At 54.6% G+C, this 11,908-nt stretch overlaps 1 protein-coding gene across 2 annotated transcripts in view; it reads right to left on the reverse strand.

Moving 5' to 3' along the window:
- Nucleotides 1-11,908, reverse strand: part of PITPNM2 (phosphatidylinositol transfer protein membrane associated 2) — a 132,657-nt gene extending 120,749 nt beyond the window's left edge. For both annotated transcript variants that reach the window (XM_032431225.1, XM_032431221.1), the window contains exon 1: nucleotides 11,858-11,908. The gene's annotated coding sequence lies outside the window, so the exon portion shown is untranslated. The remainder of the gene's footprint in view (nucleotides 1-11,857) is intronic.

Below are 11,908 nucleotides of genomic sequence, written 5' to 3' on the forward strand. Positions count from 1 at the left end.
TAAACCATCTAAAGTGGCAGTTGAGCCTAGAGTTTTGGAGCCAGAATGCCTGGCATTGAGTCTCTTAGCTCCGTGTCCACGGGGAAGTCACTTTTCCTCTCTGGGCCTGTGTTCTCGTCTGTACAATGGGTTAACGGCAGAGGGCTGTCAGAAGAGGTGCCTCGAGAACTCAGTCACCGGGCACCTGGTAGGTGGTAATTCTGTGGGTAGGCTAGCCTGAGAACCTAACCAGTGAACGCCCCCCATTAGCCAGGAGCCGGCAGTTTACACACACGGAAGCCCCACTCACCCTCCATCCACAAATCAACCCTCTGCCTTAGTTTACATTCCAAGTCACCTGCAACATGGGTCACAACTTAGGATTTCTAGGACGATTTTAACTATATTATGGTTAATTTTAAAAAGCCTTAGAATTCTCAAATAAAGCACGGTGAACGCAAGCCCTCATTAGCCACCCAGCCCTAGGTTAATAATTAAGCACCCCTAATTGGCGGAGAAGGAAATGTACGGCACAGCTTCCGAGGCACCATTGTGCACCAAGCTGGCCCTGGATGGTAATGGATTTCCTAAATCAGCTCATAAAGCTAATTCACATCGAAAGTTAATTAGCCTAATGAAGGCAAGTGTGACTTAGTGAGTTCCAGACTGGCTTTCTGCTCTGACTCAGCCACCCCAGGAGGCTGCCGATGTCATCCCTCCAGCTTTGATTTCCCGGAGCCCTGAAGGAGGGGCCCAGGGGATGGTGCTTCAGGAGGCCGTGAGTCTCCTACTGCTATCAGCAGGCATCAGCGAGTGCTCTGGAGGCCACCAGGAGGCAGGACACACGGCCACCACCTTCTCCTGGGGCTGGCTCTGAAACCTCTGCAAGGGAGAGGAACTTCCAGCAAGGGGGAGTCACAGGGGAGCCCAGGTGGGCGGAAGGCCAGGCACCACCAGGCCTCACATCCCTGAGCAGGAAGACGGCAGCTCAGTGTGCAAGCTACCCCCCCCCCCCACGCACGTCCAGTCGCTGCAAGCCCAGGGGCATCCCTGGAAGGGAGCATCTCTACCCAGTTGGATGGATACAGAAACCGAGGTGCAGAAAGGTGCGTGTCAAAGGCCACGCCCCTCGGAAATGGTACTCCTGCCTCTGGACCCCCAGGCCCTCTGAGCCCGGCTGTGTTTCACTGTCCCCATCCAGAGTCAACATCTCACTGGCCCGGAAACAACCCAAGTGTCCATCGACAGATGAGTGGATAAGCAAAATATGGCCCGTCCATACAGTGGACTATGATTCGGCCATAAACAAACAAACAAACAAATGTAGGGGCGCCTGGGTGGCTCAGTTGGTTAAACGTCTGCCTTCGGCTCAGGTCATGATCTCAGGCTCCTGGGATCAAGTCCCACATCGGGCTCCCTGCTTGGCGGGGAGCCGGCTTCTCCCTCTCCCTCTGCCTCCTCCCCCCTGCTCATGCTCTGTCTCTGTCTCTCTCTCTCAAATAAATAAATTTAAAAAACAGTGCAGTTCTATCACAACTTACAACCTACAACAGGGATGAATCTTGAGGGCATTATGTTCGGTGAAGTAAGCCAGTTACAAAAGGCCAAACACTCTGTGATTCCACGTACACGAGGCGCCCAGAAGAGTCCCACTCACAGACACAGAAAAGTGGAAGGGTGGCCGCTGGGGGCTGGGGGCAGGGGAGAGGGCATTTGTGTTTCATGGGGACGGAGTCTCACTTTGGGGAAGATGAGCATGTTCTGGAGACGGATGGGGGAGGGGGCTGCACAACTGTGTGAGTGTGCTTACCGCCACCGAACTGGACACTCAAAACTGGCTAAGATGGTAAATCTAATGTGGTGTGGACATTACCTCACACACAAAAAGGAATGAGGCACAGACCCCTGCTTCAACGCGGATGAACCTCAAAAACATCATGTTTCTTTGAAAGAAGCCGGACCTAAAAGGTCACACATTGTGCGACTCCCTCTCTATGGGACGCCCAGAGCAGGAAAATCCATAGAGACGGAAAGTAGATTAGTGGTGGCCAGGCGTTGGGGGAGGGGGTGGGGAGCCGCTGCTAACGGGTGTTTCCTTCCGGGGTGATGAGAATGTTCTGGAAGTAGACAGAGGGGATGCTTGCACGGCATTGTGAAGGGACTATATGATACTGAACTGTCCACTTCAAAAACGGTTAATTTTATGTTCTGTGAATTTCACTTCAATTCAAAGAAAGAAAAAGGACATCGAGGGGCCCTTCCCACCTCCTCCCCGGCTCGCGGGTGCCACACAGGCTGGAACCTCCCTTTTCCCTCTGTGTCCAGGCCTGAGCACAGCCAGAGGCTGGGAATCCTTCTGGGTTATTCCAAGCAGCAATCGGGAACAATCAGGCAAGCAGCCACCTGGGCAGGCAGGTGGGCCAGGCCACCTTCCCCACATCTCCTTGCATTCAGAGACTTTGTGAACCCCCCCTTTCCAAGTTCACAACCGGGCGAGGCACTCCAAGGAAGCCAAAAAGGGATTAACTCAGCCCTTGGCCTTGAGAGCCCCACCGGTGGCTGCGTCACCTGGACCTGGGAGCTGTCCCAAGGTGACAACCATCCAGGGGGTGACTTACGTAGTGTGAGGAGCTCCAGGGATGCGTCTCTGTCTGGACCAAGGACCCAAATCCGCCACTCTGGACATATGCCTCTAGGCCCTCTGGGAAAAGCAAACCCTATAATGCTTGCAGAAGGGACCCTGACCCGAGCCAGAGACCCTGGTATAGGCCCACCTGCAGCAGCTGCTCCTCTCGGCCCAGGGCCACAGGCCTTCAGCTCTCCTGCTCCCAGGAGCCCTGAGACTCTAAGGAAGTCAGGCAGGAGGAGGGGACAGACACAGACCAAGAGGACCCAGCCCCAGATGAGAACCCAGAGTGGATGGTGAGCGGGACCTCCCCCTTCTAGACAAGCTCTGATCATGAGCCTCCCAGGTGCATGGCTGGCAGACTGGACAACAGGGCCCGAATCCGGCCACAGCATCACGTCCGTAGACAGCCACGACGTCAGAGCATGCAACACCATCTCGGGGATTCTGCTCTAAGTTTGTGGCGCTCTTTGGCCTCTTTGAAAAGCAAAAGCTACAGAACCAACAGAAAAGGAATTCTGTTTTCCCCTCTGGGAAAAAAAAGAAAAGAAAAGAAGCAAGAAAAACACATACAAACCCAAACTGAGAAGTATCGGGCACTGTTGAGACTGAACCTGATCAGGAAATACTGATGGGACGTAACACCACAGCACGGGTGTGTAATGACGTGACTGAACACGGACACGAATGTGAGGAATCGGGACCACGTTAGGTCAAGAGGGAGCTTCCTCTGTGGTTGGTTCAAATCACGACCTCTCTGAGCTATGGTGTCTCCATGTGTGAAACAGGGCGGGTGAAAGCACTGGGTGCCAAATCATGACCCCTCCGAGCCTCTGTTTCCTCACCTGTAAAATGGGCACTGCAGCATTTACGTGGGTCAAATAAAGCACATAGGGTGGAAGCACTCTGTGTACTGAACGGTATTATAAAAAGGTGGATAAACGAGAGACGGCCCTTCACCTCTGGACCTCTAATCACTGCCTCTCCCAACACGGTCATCAGGCCCTGAATGACCACCAGCCACTGTGCCTGGGGATTCCAAGGCAAACAGGCCGAGGTCACTCAGCCTGAGGAGCGGCTGGGCCAGACCAGGGACTCCCCCTGTGGTTTCAAGAGGGAAGAGCCGCCTTCTCCTGGAGCAGGAATCTCAGGATCTGGAGAAGTCCATAATTAAGGGCCGACCTTGTTGGGTACGAGACATGTGCCATTATTAGCCTAAACCCTCCAAACCCCAGTCCTGCAGCGACCAGGCCACCAGGACAAACGCGAGTGAACCGGATGGCCCAGAATTTATGAGCCGGCCTCCATTCACCACCATGTCCTTGAGTCTCCACTGTGTTCCACACCCAGCCCCGGGATCTTAAGGTTTCAGGGAAATGGAAAGTCATTCCTCCCTTGGAAAGGTCAAACCCTTGGACTTGGTTTTTTCCAGTGCTCCTTCTGGCTCGCCCAGCTTGTTCCGTGTTCCCTAAGATTCTGAATTCCTATTCCCACCCCCCGCCCCACCCCACCCCCGACAGAAAGCCGGGCAGAACATTCCTCAGGAAGGAGCCCTTTAGCCAGGGGAAATCACAGGGGTAGAAAGAAAAATGAGTGCTCTAAACCGTGGTGCCCAAGCAGAGCGGGATGGACTGAGCTGGTCAGCAGTCCTGCCCGCGGACTCACGATGCTACGGTGAGTCACCGAAGGCTGGAACTGAAATAAAACCAGCGTTCTCTAGCGCAGTACAGGACGGGAGCTCAGCTGCATACTAATGCAGGGAGCTGTTAAACACCTCCCCTGCTCCGCCCCGCGGGAAAGGCCCAGGCGGCGGCATCCAGCTACAAATTAATGAGCTCCTTTCCGCACCGGGTTCTTGCAAATCGTGCTCTGGACCAGTTAGAGAAGCCACTTCAGAACTTTGCTTCACTGTATTGGAAAATGTCACCCGCACGGAGGAAAAATGAGGTCTCGGGTTAGGCATGTCCAATGGACGGCTAAACAAGCGAGCGCGCTTTCGGAACTCTTGAGGCTTTTGTTATTAATGGTGTTTTTAGTGTTGGGTTCTTGAACACATCAAACAAATTTCCTTTAAACTAGTAGTTACCGACTGCCATTGGGGAAGGCTGCAGGCCTCCCACCTCCCAGATGGTTCAACCACAATAAACGTTTGGCCTGTCAGATGCACAACACTGGCGAACTAATTGAAATATGCTGCAACAAGCAAACCCAAAATAAATGTGAAATGATTGTTTCCCTACACGGGAGCCGCCGAATTGCTTCCATGTCTGGCCGTCCCCTGAAGAATGTCCCCCCCACCCCTCTCGGTGAGCCTCACTTATGTGTGGTTTCCAAAGGCCTTAAAGGCTTTTTTCCATTGTGATTACCCAAGAGGGAAAAATTGTAATTGCAGAAAATGTTTGGGTTTTTTTTTTCCCCTCTCATGAAAACACAAGTGAAAAGTCAACTCTTACAAAGTGCCAAGAAAAGCAAAGCAATTAAAGCCCTCCAGTAGGACAGAGGAGGGGAGGGGCACGCTATCACTAACCTGCCCTTAACCCAGCTCTCAGACCTGCCGGGAAACCCCACCTCTTGGCCAACCTTGTGCCCACGGAAGCTGTTCTCCACTGAAAATGGGAATGGTCTCCTTATTTCTGTCCTGACACACTACCACCCCCACACCCCCTTCGAGATGGCTTTTCAAAGGGCTGCAGAGACAGCGCAGGACGGGGGGGGGCGAACAGCTGGGAGCACCCACAGCACTGGCCCTCCTCTCTCCACTGGCCTTACACAGCACCCCGCTGCCCCGTGAGCCCCCCAGCGGGGGCTGGATTCTTTGGTGGAACGAGGCCAGGTGAGCCCAGCAGGCTGCAGAGCCTGACTCAGTCCTGGCAGGCCGGCAGTGGGGGAAAGAGCCAGCACCCTGCTCCACAGCACCGCTGATGAGTCAGCCAGACCCTACGGAGGCCTAGGAGGAGAGCCCCCCGGCTGCCGAAAGAGAAAATTCTGTCCATCACCAGGAACCACCTCTGCAAGGGAAGACAGCCTCAGAGAGAAGAACGAGCAATCATCTGTATTACCTATGTTCCAGCTCTTAACAGGGCACCGGGGCAAAACGTTTTTGGAAAGGTTCCCAGGAGTAAGAAGGCCAGGATTTGAGGCCACAGGCAGCCCCACACTGGCCTGAAACACCTCCTTAAGTGGATCATTCGTTTGGGTGAAGGACTACCCTGGGCTCCTCTCAGCAAAGAGCAGCTAGAGGGACCTACGTGGGCTTGCTGACCCTCCCTTGTGTGTATGTGTGGCCAGCAGGCTTGTGGAAAGGAGAGGTGGGCACCCTTCTGGAAGAGGGCACAGGGGAGCCAAGGGAGGGGACGTATGCCGAGTACTCTTCCTTTCTCTGGTACCTGAGACAGCAAAGCCCAGAATCCGCAGCCCCAGCCTCCATTCCCCATGTATGTACTGAGCACCGTCGAGGTGCCCCGTGCTAGATGCTGGGGACACCACGGGGGCAGACACGATGATACTGATGGCCGGCAAGGTCCCTGTCCCGGGGGAGACACGAGGAGAAAAGGATCTGACTGCAAGTACGGCCACAGATGAGAAAGAAGAGCCAAGCCGGGGGCCAACGGGGGGGGGGGGGTGCAAGTCTTGGCCTCTGCAAGCTGGAGCTGGTTAGGATACCTCTCTGACCCCGTCTCCTCTTCTGTAAAAATCGGGCAACAGTCCGTCCTTATCTCTGAGGAATGCCGTGGCACACCCGTCGAAACAGGCCATCGAGGACGTGCTTTGCCCATACAAGTTGGCCCTCATCATTCATGGATTCCGTATTTACGAACTCCTTACTCGCTACAAGTAATGCTCGTGGGGCTTACGTGGCCATTTGCCAACACGTGCAGGGCAGCGACAAATTCTGAGTCCCCCAGCGTGTGTGATCCCAGCTGAGGTTGAACAAGGAGACGCTCTGCCTTTTGCTTTCAGCTCTCAGACCGAAAACAAGCGTCCTTTTTGGGATCAGTGTAGTGCCACGTTTTTCACATTTTTGTGCTTTTTTGTCCGTGATTTCGCCCTTGGAAGTGGCCCCGGGCCTCGCGCTGAAGCACGCTCCCTTGTTTCTGAGCAGCGATGTGCCTCATGGAGGAAATACCTGAGTGAGATAAGCTTCATTCAGGTGTGAGTGATAGCTGCCGTTGGTGGAGTTCAATGTTAATGAATGACAGCATCTATTGAACAAGGCATCTTGAAACGGAAACATAAAACGGGGTTCTGTGTTGATCGGTGATCAAACGTGTGAGCAGGGCTCGCGGGAACCTAACCCTGTCCGACCCCTAGGACGGTGGTTCTGTGCTCACTAATGCGGTGTTGGCGGCACTTTATGGACAGAACGACTGGGATGAAGGAGCCTGGGCTGTGTGCACACGTGCTGGACCATATACTGTAACTGGAGGTCTTTTGCTCTGCAGGGCTATCACCCCCACGGTTGTGGGGGGGCACGTCCACACCCCGCCTATCACGGGGCTCTGAGATGGGATCCGCCTCCGGGTCCCCTGAGTCCCGCTGCTGTTTTGCCTTTCCCCTGCACCCCGACTCCTGACCCCATTCCCACAACAGGAAAGCTTTGCGAAGGATGAGGGACTTCAGCCAGGAGAGGATGGGAAACTGCTTTTTCCATGCTCCTCCCCAACGCTGTTGCTTGGGTTTTTGATGTGTCTGTTACCGGAACCCTGCCTGTTGGTTAATTTTCTTGCCGTCCTCTGGCAAGGGCAGTTGTTAATATGAGTAAGGACAGCAAATCCCAGCTCTCCTCTCCAACGGCGCTCTCTATGTCTTTGGCCGTAAAGCTTGAGCCTGGGTTTGTCATGGTGCTTGCTGGGCTGGGGGTGAGGGAGTCGGTACCCTCATACCCGTTTTAGGGGAGAAACGGGCCAATGTGCAAGGCTGCTGCCACGATCCTTGCTGGTGTCAAGAGCGAGCACTGAACTGATAATCAGGGACCTGGGTTCCAGGCTGAAAGAGGGGTCTTGGGCAAGTCGCTTCTCTTCCGCTGGCCTCAGCTTCTAGTCTTTACCAGGATGCAACCCTCCCAGCTCCAGTGTTCTCAAGCACTCAGTCAGGGCTGGAGACAATGTGAAAAGGCATCACCAGACCCCCCCCCACTTTACCCTCCAGACCAATCCCCTCCCTTCACACCAGAACTTTTCTGGTGGGGCCCTTTGTGATTAGACCCTATAAACCCCACACACCTTTACAGGTGCTGTGGTCATCAAAACTCCACCCATTCTTCAAGGCCTGTTCAAATCCCACCTTTTCCAGGAAGTCAGCCCTGACTGACTTACCCAGAAAGGGCGTCTCCTCCTCTGAACTGTGCCTGCCATTTAAATACTTTTTTTTTTTTTTTAAGATTTTAAGTAATCTCTACACCCAACGCGATGCTCGAACCTACAACCGCAAGATCGAGTCGCATATTACACCGACTGAGCCAGCCGGGCGCCCCTGTGCCTGCCATTTAGGTGAGACCTATCACACACAACCTGTTAACTGTGGGGCGCCTCTCCCCAACCACACCGTGAGCTGGCCTAAGTTTTGTGCAATGTTACTTATTGTATTTTTTTTTTTAAGATTTTATTTATTTATTTGACAGAGAGAGACACGGTGAGAGAGGGAACACAAGCAGGGGGAGTGGGAGAGGGAGAAGCAGGCCTCCCGCCGAGCAGGGAGCCTGATGCGGGGCTCGATCCCAGGACCCTGGCACCATGACCTGAGCCGAAGGCAGACATTTAACGACTGAGCCACCCAGCGCCCCTTACTTATTGTATTTAACTCACTTATCTGTCCTGATTTCCAGAAGCCTTTTGTGATGACTTACAAAGAATATAGACAGAGGAGCGCCTGGGTGGCTCAGTCAGTTAAGCGTCTGACTCTTGGTTTCAGCTCCGGTCATGATCTCAGGGTTGTGAGATCGAGCCCCGCGTCTGGCTCTATGCTTGAGATTGTCTCCCTCTCCTTCTGTTCCTACACGTTCCCCCCCCCCCCCACTTGTGCATGTGCTCTCTCTCTCTCCCTAGAACAAAATAGATAAAATCTTAAAAATATATATAGATAGATTTACACACAGAGAGAGACAAAAGAAATAGGAATAAATATGCTGACCATGAGGCTCAGTGAATACCGTTCTAGATGGAATACTGCATTGTGCACCAAGCATTCTGGAAGCCAAGAAGAAAAGGTAACCATAATCACTCAGAAAGACAGTAGTGTGGGCGGCAAGGGGAGAATCAGGCAGTACTGGGTACAAATCCAGAGAGCCTTTGGGCAAACCAGTTGATCTCCTTGTGTTTCAATTTCTTTCTCTGAGAAAATGGGGGAAGAATGCTACCTAACTTACAGGGCGCACGAGGCAGCCTTGTGCACACAATGCATGTTTTCCTTCCCCACCTTCCTTCTCGTGGTCAAAAGTGTAGCAACCTCGTTTCCTGCAGGGGAAGCAAAGTTTGCCTGGCCCTAAATTGGAAGAGAAATTTTTCACGCAACACTCTGTTGGAAGCCTTGAGCAGAGGGGACAATGCCCCTGTTACAGTTCTAGAGCAAAACAGACGTGGATTGGCCACGGCTCTACTTAGTAACATCCCCGGGTCCCCAGTAAAAGCTGGATAAACATCAACAGAACAAGCTATGGAGAAGCAATGCAAAGACTGCTTAGCTGCATCCGTATCTGGTGGCAGGGGATCCTGTTAAGCTGGTTTCAGAATGGCTGTCTGCAAGGGGATTGATCTCATGTAAGCAAGGTTGATAAGTAGCCAGCAAGCCCGTGACTGCAGACTCTAACCACTGCTCCTGCCCAGCGCTAAAGCCTCAGGAGTGAGATCCTTAGAGCCCTTCCATTGCAGAGCACACGGCCCATGGCATCTTTCTCAAAAGCAGCAAGGCAATGATCTTGAAGGACCAGAAGATTCCTCTTCTAATCTTTACATATAAGGGCACATTCTCCATGACTGGCTCTTCTCAGAGACCAAGTTGGAAAGACTTAACGGGATGGGACGGTTAGGAGAACATCTGCTTGGTTTTAAAATCGGCCTCAGAGAGGGAGGAAAGTTGGATCCCCCAAGAGAGAATGTACAAGAAGTCAACTTGGGGTGAGGACTCTTGGCGGCATCTGAGCTGACCCTTCGCCATTCACCCAACGTTTTCCTGAGAGCCTACCACGAGCCAGGCACTGGGAATACAGAGAAAAGCATTCCAGCACCACTCCCCCAGACGCTCAGTCCAAGTGGGGAGGTTGGGGGCCACCTGCAAACAGATGACTGCCATTCCACATGGTACGTCAGGTCAGGGTAACACAAAGGTGAAGGTGATCAACCTTCCCTGGGAAGGCCTGTGAGGACAAGCCTGGGTTCTGATAACAGATGGTTGATAAGAGAGAGGAGAGGAGGCAGGGCCCAGATCCTGAGGACTCTGTACAGTGCAGAGGAATTTTCTTTCAGATTCCATAAGGAACAACCAAGACCAAGAGAAACCAAGTGTCTTAGTTAGGCGCACACAGATACCGTAGGACAGCCAGGCCCGGATCCTTGACCAGGGTAGTCCAGTTCTCTGGCCTACTGCCTCCCCGACACAGTGAGCTGTGGGAGGCCAGAGAGAAGGGCCATTCCACACTCACCACCCAGAGAACAGCAGAGCATGCACTGTCCTAGTCATTTGGCAAGTCACTCCCTACAAGAAAAACAGCCCTACCGAACCCGCTGTGCTTCTTCCGCAAAGGGAGAGGGCTGGGAAATCTCTTGTGATCAGGACCCACAGACTCTTAAGAGAAGAAAAATAATTTAACTGCAAAAGTCCAGGAGCCAGATGAGCTGGGGCCCTGGACGCAAGCTGGGAAGGGGGCTTCGACTCCATCTAGCCGCGGACTGTGCGCACGGTGCTGAGCCAGGGCGGGGAACTGGGGAATGACTCAAACTCCACGCCTCTCCTCCAGGAGCTCACAAGCCAGCAGGGGAGATAAAAGGCAGACACAAAAAGTAACTGTAAAATAAGGCAGACAGCGATAAGAGCCACACAGGAGATATTAAAGTGCAGTGACACTTCTGAGCAGAGACAGTCACGCTGGGGGCCTGGGTGCTAGTTAAGGTCCAGAGGAAGGACAGGGCCCTATCCAGCAGCTCCAGTGACTCCCGGGGGGGGTGAGAGCCGGTAGTGGACCAAGAAAGATGCTCAAATGAGGTCTCCTTTGAAGAATCCCGATTCTGGAGAGGGGGAGGTGGGCAAGCCTGAGACTTTGCAGAATTGCCCCAGCCCCTATTTCAGAGGTAGGGAGAGGAGTGTAGGATGAGGAATCTAGAATTTCCATATAGGGGCAGCAGGTCTGCTGAAAGGGGACAGAGCTAGAGGACTTGCCTTGAAATGACATTTTCGTAGCAAGCACATTGTTTACTTAGAATGTCGATTTGGGGTTTCTTGGGGGGGTGGTATTTGCATCTTATGGGGGAGGAGCAAGTGGCCCCCTCTCCCCCAACCAGCCATCAGCTCTGCCCCTGATAAGAAAGGATGAGGGGGCCACTCCAAGAGAGCTGGTACCTCAGGTTACAACGGGAGAGGGAGACTCTCGGGATGGAGATGGGCCAGATTTTCCTCCAGCCAGAGGGGCACCTGGAGCACCTTCTTCTAAGTTCTGGCCCCTCTCGGAGGGCCACACCCCATGCTTAGGCCCCAGACAACCCACCCAGCCCCTGCCAGGGCTGGAGGAATGTCCAGCTGCAGGCGGGGAACGGCGGAAGGCTGGAAGAGGGCTGTGCCCACCACTTCCTCCCGGCCCCCTCCTGGCCCTTCCCTCAAGAGCGCGGGCCGGACCGGACAGGCCCAGCACTGCACACACACCTGCCCCTTGACCGCGGTGACACTTGTCACTGGGGGAGGGGAGTCCTCCGCGCCCCGGCCGCAACCGACGGAAATTCGGAAATTAGCATTTGGGGGCCCCCCGACTCCGGAGGGCCGGCGAGTCCCCGGGGGCCGGGCTCCGGGGCGACTTCCTGAGGCAGGGGTCCCCGCGCGCGCCACACCCTCCTCCCCGCGCGGGGCGGCCGGGCCCGGGTCTCCCACCTTCCCCGCCCCCCCTCCTTCCCTCCCGGGCGGGCGGGCCAGCGGGGGCCGGGGGGGGTGCGCTCCGGGGCCACCGCCCGGTCGGGGTCGCCGCCCCGCGCCCGGCTCTCCGGGGCCCGCCGCCAGCCCGGGGAGGGTCCCGGCCGCGCCGCCTTCCGGCCGCGCCGCGGACACACTCACCCCGCTCTGCGCGGCCGCGGTTCCGTCCTCTTCGGCCGCGCTGGGCCGCCG

The sequence above is a fragment of the Phoca vitulina genome, unplaced genomic scaffold, assembly GCF_004348235.1.
Source record: "Phoca vitulina isolate PV1807 unplaced genomic scaffold, GSC_HSeal_1.0 scaffold46, whole genome shotgun sequence".
In the NCBI taxonomy this organism is placed as follows: Eukaryota; Metazoa; Chordata; class Mammalia; order Carnivora; family Phocidae; genus Phoca; species Phoca vitulina.